The sequence below is a fragment of the Lissotriton helveticus genome, chromosome 1_1, assembly GCF_964261635.1.
Source record: "Lissotriton helveticus chromosome 1_1, aLisHel1.1, whole genome shotgun sequence".
Lineage (NCBI taxonomy): Eukaryota > Metazoa > Chordata > Amphibia > Caudata > Salamandridae > Lissotriton > Lissotriton helveticus.
Genome location: NC_136057.1, coordinates 123,505,606 through 123,516,708, shown reverse-complemented (window position 1 = coordinate 123,516,708; position 11,103 = coordinate 123,505,606). Strand labels below are relative to the sequence as shown.

General features: G+C 40.6%; 1 pseudogene; it reads left to right on the top strand.

The window, feature by feature from the left end:
- The first annotated feature begins 1,395 nt into the window (after window positions 1-1,395).
- On the top strand, window positions 1,396-4,949 carry LOC144768170 (uncharacterized; annotated as a pseudogene).
- The last annotated feature ends 6,154 nt before the right edge of the window (window positions 4,950-11,103 follow it).

Below are 11,103 nucleotides of genomic sequence, written 5' to 3'. Positions count from 1 at the left end.
GCTTTAGCTGTCAATGAACCCTGCTGAACGAGTACGCAGACATAAGGGAGTATGGAAGGTGATGAACAGGGAGTAAGGTAAATGTGATTTTAAGAAATTCCCAATGGTGTAAATGCTGTACTCACCTGAAAGCAATGGACATCTTGTCCCACTCTGCTAATGCTCCATCCCCTGACCGAGAAGCATGCTGGCACCAAACGGAAGACATTGAGTCAGATACCCTGATAAGGTAGAAAAAGACAAAAGTAGACATGTATTTGCAGCTGAGATATCACAGGTATATTACTGGTTGTGATGGAATATCTATAATAAATGCTGCAATCTTCCAACAAATGCTTGAACCATCCCTAGGAATGTGGCAAAGATAACTCAACAAACAGAAAAGTAAAGACAGGAGTTGGAACTTCAGCTGCTCCAGAGTGAACAGGAAAGTATTGTCAAGAAGAGTGTGAATGGAGCTACATTTGTTATATTCTTCCTGGAGCGTTACCTTTATTATATACTTCCTGGAGCGTTACCTTTTATTATATACTTCCTGAAGCGTTACCTTTATTATATACTTCCTGGAGCATTACCTTTATTATATACTTCCTGGAGCGTTACCTTTATTATATACTTCCTGGAGCGTTACCTTTATTATATACTTCCTGGAGCGTTACCATTATGATACACTCATGAAGAGTTTTCTTTGTTATGTGGTCTTCAAAGGGTTACTCCCGTTATACAATTCCAGAAACTGAAGTGACAGCAACACATCCTGATCCATCTCTTCTTACACAATCTCTTCTTGTTTAAATGAAATCTTGGCCATGTGCGTCTTTGTAAAGCTGTACCTCTAGCAAGTGGGCACTCCACTCCATGTGTGCTCTTTCTGTACTAAGTTACTGTGTGAACACCGGAAAATCACCTCCTTTTCTGAATTAAGTACAATGTGACATGTACTATAGAACATTTAGTTAAATATCTGTGTATGGTGAAATATCTCTATCTTTCATAAATGGTAATGACCAGATGTCTTTTACAACTAGTTAAATATTGTGTATTCACATTCTCTTACATTTCCATTTAGTGATTTTAAATCTCTTTACATCCAATAGGAAACCAGCCTTGAACGCACAAATGATTGTGAATATTGACAGTAATCGTGCAAATCTGAAAATAGTGGTTGGAAAAAATGAGGTCCAATATTTAGGAAAAGATCTGCAGACTGAGGAACCTGAACATAAACTGAAAGATCCTGGAAGAGGCAGTCCAGAGCAATTCAGTGGATGTAAGAGTCTGAGCTGAACACCTCCACGCAACAGGACTAAGAAACGACCTCTAGAAAATGCAACAACACTGACAAATCATTTCCTGTATAAACAGGTCTCCACCACCAGCTTTGATCATGTGTTCGGTATGAGGTAGATACAGCATTGCTCTACTTCCTGTAATGATGGCACACCACCATTCAGCACGCTAGGTGTATTGTAAACTCTTTCTGGCCAAACCACAGGAACAACAGAAAAGCACAAGGGAGTGGAGCCAGACAACTGAAGGGTAAAGGAAAGAGAGGGTCTCTGATCTACAACAGACTGTCTCAATTTGCTTCAACCAGAAGGAAGACTGATTTTCACTCATAAGCTTGCAAAACCATTCCGCAATCTAAAGACATAACCACCTACAAAGTAGCTTTGCTTGCCACAATTATAATATATGTAGTTGGTGAGTCTTGTATTTCATTGTGAAATCTGAACTCAACCATCCAAAATACCATACACATACAGGGAATGTGAGAATAACACCAGTGCTTTATCAACCATGTTAGCTCCTCAGGAAACGCAGTCATGGGATGCAGATAAATATTAATCCGACACAGAGACACTAACCAAGAAAGAAAAATCATACACAAGCAGCAAGAGCTTTAGTTTGTCATCACTACTAAAGAGCCATCAGCAAACACACACAGGAAAAGCAACGTGCAATTGAAATGAATGTGTGAAGAATTTTAGTCAGTTAGCACTCCTAGACCATCAGCAAACACACATGGGGGAAAACCCGTACCATTGCACTGAATGTGTGAAGAGCTTCAGTCAGTTATCACAACTCCAAGTTCACCAGCGAACACACACAGGGGAAAGACCATACCATTGCAATGAATGTGTGAAGGCATTCAGTCAGTTATCACATCTTAAAAGACATCAGCAAACACACACATGTGAAAAACCATACCATTGCAGTGAATGTGTGAAGAGCTTCAGTCGGTTATCACACCTACAAAGACATCAGCGAACACATACTGGGGAAAAACCGTACCATTGCACTGAATGTGTGAAGAGCTTCAGTCGGTTATCAATTCTTCAAAGTCATCAGCGAACACACACAGGAGAAAAACCATACCATTGCACTGAATGTGTGAAGAGCTTCTGTCGGTTTTCAACCCTACAAAGACATCAGCGAACACATACTGGGGAAAAACCATACCATTGCAGTGAATGTGGAAGTAGTTTTAGTGATTCATCAAGTCTTAGGATTCATCAGCGAACACACACAGGGGAAAAACCATACCATTGCAATGAATGTGGAAGTAGTTTTAGTGATTCATCAAATCTCAGGATTCATCAGCGAACACATACTGGGGAAAAACCATACCATTGCAGTGAATGTGGAAGTAGTTTTAGTGATTCATCAAATCTCAGGATTCATCAGCGAACACATACTGGGGAAAAACCATACCATTGCAGTGAATGTGGAAGTAGTTTTAGTAATTCATCAAATCTCAGGATTCATCAGCGAACACACACAGGGGAAAAGCCATTCCAGTGCGGTGAATGTGTGAAGAGCTTCAGTCTGTTATCACAACTCCAAACACATCAGCGAACACACACTGGGGAAAAACCATACCATTGCAATAAATGTGTGAAGAGATTCAGTATGTTATCAAATCTTCGAAGACATCAACGAACACACACAGGAGAAAAACCATAGCATTGCAGTGAATGTGTGAAGAGCTTCAGTCGGTTATTGGACCTACACAAACATAAACGAACACACACTGGGGAAAAAACACTCTATTGCAATGATTGTGGAAGTAGTTTTAGTGATTCCTCAAATCTCAGGAGTCATCAGCGAACACACACAGGGGAAAAGCCATTACAGTGCCGTGAACGTATGAAGAGCATTGGTCTGTTATCAATTCTGCAGAGACATCAGCGAACACACACAGGGGAAAAACATCTGATTGCAATGAATGTGGAAATAGTTTTAGTCATTCCTCAAAGTTAAGGAATAATTAGCGATCACACACAGTGGAAAAAACTTGCAAATGCAGGGAGTGTGTTAAGTGCTTTAGTCAATTATCAGAAATACAAAGACATCAACGAACACACACAGGTGATAAACCCCTAACACTGTAGTGAATGTGTAAGTATTTTTAGTGCCCCTTCAACATTAAGAAATCTCCAGCGAACCCACTTAGGGGAAAAGCCATTCAAGTGCACTAACAAACACAAACAGGGGAGAAACCATACTTTTGTAGTGGATTTGGAAGTGTTGTGGGAAGGATTTTCAGCTAACTACAGGGATTAGTGATAAAACCTATCAACACAACACAATTGAATAAGTTTACCAAGCACAGACTGGAGAATATTTCTAGCTGATTTTGGTGTTTGTTCATTTTGTGCAATAACTGGTTCAATGACAGCTGCTAGAGAACAACTTCCAAAGGCACAAGAAGACAAAGTAGGAAATTGTGACCTGTAACTCTGAGAGTTAATGCTTGCAGCGCACAGCATTTACCTCTGAAGCACTGACTTGGGAGACATGATGCTCCTTTCACTCATCACATGCATCTGTTAGTGCACCCACCATAGTGGCCCTTCCCCAGAGGTATCCAATATCAAGCTGGACCCTTGAGAAATTTTCCGGCTCACCACTGAAGGTAAATGATTCACGGACACATTAATTTTATATGAATATATTTTAGACCTTTCTTATTTACAGAGAATCAACCAACCAACTCCTAACTGGTGAAAAGACAGAATCTGTGCATGTTGACGAAAGTATTGATCGCAGAGAGAGCTGAAGAAAAGTTTAGTTCTGAATACGTTTCTTAAAGTTTGACGATTAGGTAAAGATTGAATCTTGAGCGGTAAAGAATTCAGCTCTTAGAGTCCAGAACTATCGACTTTCTGCTTTACATTTCTTGAACTTTGTCTCTGGAAAAAAATCTGGATTTAGAAGCAAAGGAACACAAACGATTCAGATTTTTGACACAGATGATATTCAGGATTGTTTTTACAAGTAAAAAGAAACTCTTGTTTTATAAACTGTCAACGAATAAATGGACATAAAAAGTATGTGCTGCCTCGTGAGCAAGCAGTGAAACTTTGCGATGCAGTTGGGATGTCCTCCGACCACAAATAAGATAGATCGTAGCATTCTGAATCATCTGTAAGGTGCTTTTGTGTTGCTGTAGCTGTCAAATAAACAGTGTTCTTATAGCTCAGCCTTGCCTAGAGAAAGGTGTTCATCGATGTAATATGCACATCAGAAGAAAGTATACATCTTCAGTAGCCAAAGATAGTAGAAACAAATGCTTTCCACCGAGTTCATTTTAACAAATTGTTGAGTCTAGGATGTTCTTTCTGCTGCCAACCATCATCATCATCATCACATCACCACACCACCACCACCACACAGCCAGTCAGGAACAAGATTGCTCTTCAGCACACCCATCCTTATACATAACACACTACAGGGGTTTGCCCCAGGGCCAAACTCACTTTACCTTCACGTTAACAGCAACAAGTTCTAAACTGAACAAGTGGTTTGTACGGCCATTAGTGGGATAAGAAATTTGAAACTCAATACTTTAGAAATCTGTATTAATGATACATAACCAAACATCAAAACACCACATATGTATGAACATCCAAGAGCCTTTAAAAACCACACTACAGACGTGTGTACCAGGATCAAACTCAATTTCTTTTAACATTAACATGAACAAACTTATGGTACAGCAAGAACAATCATGAGGCTATGAAATGTACACAATATTGACTAGATTTTACATGTTAATACGAAATGTATGTTTTTAGATATGTAATAAAACAACACATTTATTTGAATGTATGGTATTCGACTGGTGATTGTATAGGAGATCTTAATTTTTATTTATTCCCTAAACTACAAAGATCATTTGTGATGTCAGCAAGGAACCTAAATGTGATTTATTCCTTAAACTGCAAAGATCATTTGTGATGTCAGCAAGGAACCTAGTTTATTTGGCAATAGAGGGGTCAAATCTTAATAGCATGACTGCTTTCAGCAGGGAGTCTGGCACAGGTGCAAACATAGGGGACTATTCTCACCAGTATGCCTTCTCTCAGGGTGAAAGGATTTTTTTTGCTTGAGATGGTACTACCTCTCTTTTGTGTTAATGAAGCGAGAAGTGCTACCTGTAATACTGAGATCTGGGCTTCACTCTTGTTTTGGGAACATAATTCAGTCGTTTCTACTCAATTCATACCCGATTTGTTTAGGAAACCTAAAAATATGTCTGTATCCTGGCACTAGTCTTGTTAATAATCCATAAAAATACTGCAGAATGTCGAGTACTTTAAAGCAGTCTGCCACACAAGGGATTTAAACATGAATTTGTCAAATACAATATTGTTTTTTTTTTTAAGGTTCTTATTTTGCGCTGCTTTATCTAATAATGTCTGATGGGTTTTCTTCAAGAGCCCGTTCTTCTTCGGAAGAAGTTTTCCATCGACAGACCCAATGGGATTTCCGATGAAAGGCTGAAAATCCATCTAACTCTAAACCGGACTGGTGAGTGAACCTTTGGTATGGCTGGTATAACGCTTTGTTGCATTTTTGATAAAGTGACCTGAATCCAGCCTGTCTTTCTTTAGTGATTTTTGTATTTTGAGTTACATTTGAAGACTGTCCCGCTCATTTATAGTTTGACAGGGGTCCACGGTCTGCCAGAGGAGCAGGCATAACAACTTCCACTACCCCGTTGGACTACCATCCACCATATTTAGCGATCTTCACCAACCTGGCTATCCCTGTGTCTTCACAGGAGCAACAGGAGGTCCTCTAAAACCACCAAAGTTTGCTGAGTTGCTGCCATTTTTCACACAGTTGCCCAACAGACTTTTTTGTTTTACTCCTAAAGTGAGAGTTTGCTTTTTTCAAAAACAATAAATAATGTACTTGATACACTGAGATCTTTCTACAAGGGAGTCTAGGTTATTTTTCCTAGATTTTTTCTGTTTGAGACAGCCAGTCTTTTCATAGTGTTCCTGAAGAGAAACAAGTAGGTCAGAATGCCTACCATAAGTACGGCGGATGGTCTGATGTATGTGCACCAACGGCCCCAGATATGTCTGTCATTGTTGTGAGGTTTCCTGAGGTTCTGACCTCTGTTCAAACAGATGGGTATAGTGATAGCTTCTTCTTACCAACCTCCAAAATTCTCCAATTTAATTGTATAATCCATTTAATACAAACAGTTAATATGGGTGAAGTTCACGCTATATAAAACTCTGTGAAAAAAACAACCAAAAAAAGCCCAGTCACAATTAGTCAAATTGACACACTCGGGTAAATGCTGTGGCTCTGTCTCTATTGTGGCAAATATCTTAAGCTACCTAGCATCTTTATCTAAGTCTTACAGAATGGTGAACACGCTTAGATCGACCATTGTGGACACCATACTTCATTGATGGGAGCATCCATTAATTCGACTATTTAAAAAGGCAGTGTTCTCTTGGAATTCTATTCTCAATTTCCAGCTGTACAAAACATTTTTAACACCAGTGGATTATCTTGCCTTTCCAGAGCAACCAAATCTCTGTGTAGCTAGCTGTCTGAAAGAATAGGAAGCTTGAACATCTGGTCTCAAATTGCGTATTCTCAAATCCTTATTCACTTTACGAAATGTCATTCTCCTGTCTCCTCTGCTACTCTTTCCGGATGGGTTAACGTGATCCATGAAACAATCTGGAATTGATAGAACCAGTTGCTGCTAATTGGTTTCAGTTTCCACTTTCAAAACTTTCCATTGCAAACCAATTGTTCATGCTTCTTCTGCTATTAAGCAGCTTTTAAATGGCACAATAGTAGTCTCCAGTCTTGCAAGAAAATATAAATTTGACCAGTCTCAATGATAGAAAGTCCTAATTTCATTAAATACACTTAGTTGACTATCTATAATTTTGTGGATAGTGGTTTAACGCTCTTTTATATGTATTGTCCCTCCCCAATTAGCTCTTTGATGCAGTGGTTCTTAACCTGTGGTCCGAGGACCTCTGTGGGTGTGCAAGGCCTTCACAGGGGTCTGCAAACGTTTTACAAAATGTAATTTTATTTCAATTAGTAAATCAAAAGTAATAATTTATGTTCGAATGAAGAACAAAAACTGAAAATTGTGAACCCTTTATACATATTTGAATGTGAATTAAACAAAAGATTTCAATATTTGAGAATTTGTTTCATGTATTCTTACGCTTATATTTTTTAGTATTATTTTAAGGTCCAAGTCAAATAAATTGCTTAGGCCGAGGGTCCCCGGCTTCCAATAATGACTGGATTTCAGTAATGATTCAGTAGGGTGCCTCAGAAGTGAAAAGTTGAAGAACCGCTGCTCTAATGTATTGTGTCATTAACATATAAATCTTAAAACTGGCTATTTCGGGAAATGAAAGAAACAGATTGGGAGAGGCAGTGACCTGCATGTACTTCAACAAATCCAGCCAGGATAACCCTACCGTCTTGTTTCAAAGAGAATTACGTCTACTGTTAGAGCCTTAAAAGAGGTTCTAAAGTATTTTTGGGGAGTACCTTTTATTTACATGTTTCACAATGTAAGGTCCAATTTTCAGAGAAAATGTAATAGATAGCGTTCTGAAAGCACATATATTTCATTAGAAGAATTTTCAATTACAAAACTCCAAATTCGTATATTACCCAAACATTGTTTACAAGATTATATGGTTATCACAGACAATATTATTTTTCCAAATAGATAACTAGACACAGAACTGTTGTAAACTCCCATCACGTTAGCCGGTCTGTCTTTGGCCTATATGCTCTATGCAAACAATGGTTCTGTCGGGTATGTCTTATTGCTTCAAACTATTCTGAATATTCAGCGATTCATTCATGTTCAAACGAGTTAATCAAAACAAACAAAATTGCAAATCCAAACCATCTAGGGTATATCAAAGTATTTTTATAAATTGATTGCATTTATAAATACCCAAATTATTAAAAAAAATTCATAATCTTTTTTTGAAATCATTTTTTACACGGCTGTAAACATTCCATGTCGGCGCATCATGTGTGAAGAAGGTGATGTTTAGTGCTCAGTGATATTCGTGCAAGTGTGAAATACACAATGGTGACTTTGGAAACGGTGGAGGAAAGGGAAGGGAAAATTGGCCAGTAATACAATATTTTACAGTAAGTTCTGCGGACCACATCAGTCGGTTTTGGCACAGAGTACTTTTCAACTGGTCCAAAGGATTACACTGTCGACGTTTCAACCCTAGGATAGCCCATTTGGCGGGTCAATGCGGGTCTTTCTCAGGACTGGGAGGGGGGCAAACAGCCTGTTGAACAAATTAAAATTATATCAGGTAAGGATTTGCGTGAGTAAAGACTTGCCAGAGCGTTTAAGATGCTACTCAGGTAGTAATGACTCACCTCTGGGGGGCCCTCGTGGGTGCACCCAGGCTGGGCTTGTGGAGAGTCACCAGTTAATCTGTGGCTGGTAAGGGGTCTGGCTCTTGATTCTGGGGAAAAACGAGCGGAGCACTTATTGACCCATTCCTCACTAAGTGTGATTCCAGGCTTTTGAAAGGGTGAGGCTTTGGACTCACCTGATTTCACAAAAAGGCTCACTCAATCTCGTTACTCCAATTCAGGGAGGTTCCCATATTTCATCCCATGCGGTAGGCAAAGGATCAGGCAATGCCAATCGTACACAGTCTAAAGAAGGGGGAAGGAGGACACCCATTAGTGTGATCCGTCCTTTCAAACTTTTCAAAGTGCAGGAGTTGGCAAAACTAAACCTGTTCAATCCGCTCACCTTTTTGACATTTGAAAGTGAATACTGGGGGCACCCGATCGCCGTGATCTCTCTTCCGCTCGGTCCGTGCTCACTGTGATTCCAATCACCGCTGCTGTCTTGGGCTCGTATAAACTGGTTAAACGAGAGCGAGGACGCTCCATCAGAAAAGACGCGCGCCCCGGTTGCTAGGCAACCACCTTAACGCAACGATTGATGCCAGCCTATCAGTATGCATGTGTTTTGCTGACATCCGTGGTATCAGGGACCTAGGAAGAAGAGGGGTGCTGTCCAAAGTGGTTGTGATACTTGGTTGTAACTATAGCTGTCCCATTTGTCTGGCAACGTCTTGCGCTACATAATGTTACCTAGCCATTAGACATAGACAATTGCAAGACAACACATGGGTGACACCAAGCACTAACTACAGAATGTAAAGTATATCTAGCAATATTAAATCGATATATCTGACATGAAGCTAGGAGATACTAGTCATAGTAGTTTATTATAGACTTCGTCCAGGCCACGCTAGGTCTAATAGGCTGTCCTGTGGCGCCGCGGCCAGGGCGACTGACGCTGGAAGCTGGAGACCACTGTTCGATACCCGGCTCCGGCGGCAGGTTAGCCCAGCACCATGTGACTCTGGGCAATAGCTCGCTTAATCTTCCCGACGGCCCCCAGCGCCTAGAGACCCTTACGGGTGATTGTGCGCTTTACAAATGTGGACTTTACTTCCTTCAGATACCCATTACCAATACTAGTGTGAGAATTGTACCAGAAACTATAGTATACCTGGAACCGTCTGCATACGTTAATCTCGCCTTGTGAAGGCTAATAGTATGTTTGTAATTATCAGAATATTTATGTCACGCCATGTTAAGACTAAAAGTATGTATGTCATATACACATTACCATTTAGAATTTTTAACCAGGCAGAGCAAAGTGAAATTACGGCCCTTTTTTTAGAATTTACCTTCTTGTATAATACAGTGGTTTGAGTGGGATACTGTACTTGCCGTCTGTGACTCATGTATTATGTACACTTTTTACGAAATACTGGCGGGTTCTTTTGAATATGTATATTATGAGGAATTTACATTTGGGATGTATGGTAATGTACTCACGCGAATGCTGATGTCACGATATGCACTGCCCCCATGTAATGCAATACACTGCTTTGGCTTTCCGTAGTCATTTATCAGACTGGCCGTTTGTGCCTTCAATGCAAGCACAGGCGAGTTTATTCTCATTAATCACACTCGACTCCATATGTCGGGGACATCGGATTTAGGCAAGAAACATTGCCGGCACGCATACTGATAGGCTGGTTTCAATCGTTGCGTGAAGGTGGTTGCCTAGCAACCGGGCCGCACGTCTTTTCTGACGGAGCGTCCTCGCGCTCGTTTAACCAATTTATACGAGCCCAAGACAGCAGCGGCGATTTGAATCACAGTGAGCATGGACGGAGCGGTAAGAAATCACGGCGCTCGGGTGCCCCCTGTATTCACTTACAAACATCAAAACGGTGAGCGGATTGCACTAGTTTAGTCTTGCCAACTCCTGCTCTTTTGAAATGTTTGAAAGGACGGATCACACTAATGGGTGTCCTCCTTCCCCCTTCTTTATACTGCGTACGATTGCCATTGCCTGATCCTTTGCCTACCGCAGGGTTTGAAATAAGGGAACCTCCCCGAATTGAAGTAACGAGATTGAGTGAGCCTTTTTGTGAAATCAGGTGAGTCCAAAGCCAAACCTGGAATCACTCCTAGTGAGGAATGGGTCGATAAGTGCTGGGCTCGTTTTTCCCCAGAATCAACTTCCAAGGGAGCCAGAACCCTTACCAGCCACAGATTAACTGGTGACTCTCCACAAGCCCAGCCTGGGTGCGCCCACGAGGGCCCCCCCGGAGGTGAGTCATCACTACCTGAGTAGCATCTTAAATGCTCTGACAAGTCTTTACTCACGCAAATCCTTACCTGATATACTTTTAATTAGTTCAACAGACTGCTTGCCCGCACCCCCCTCCCTCCTCCCAGTCCTGA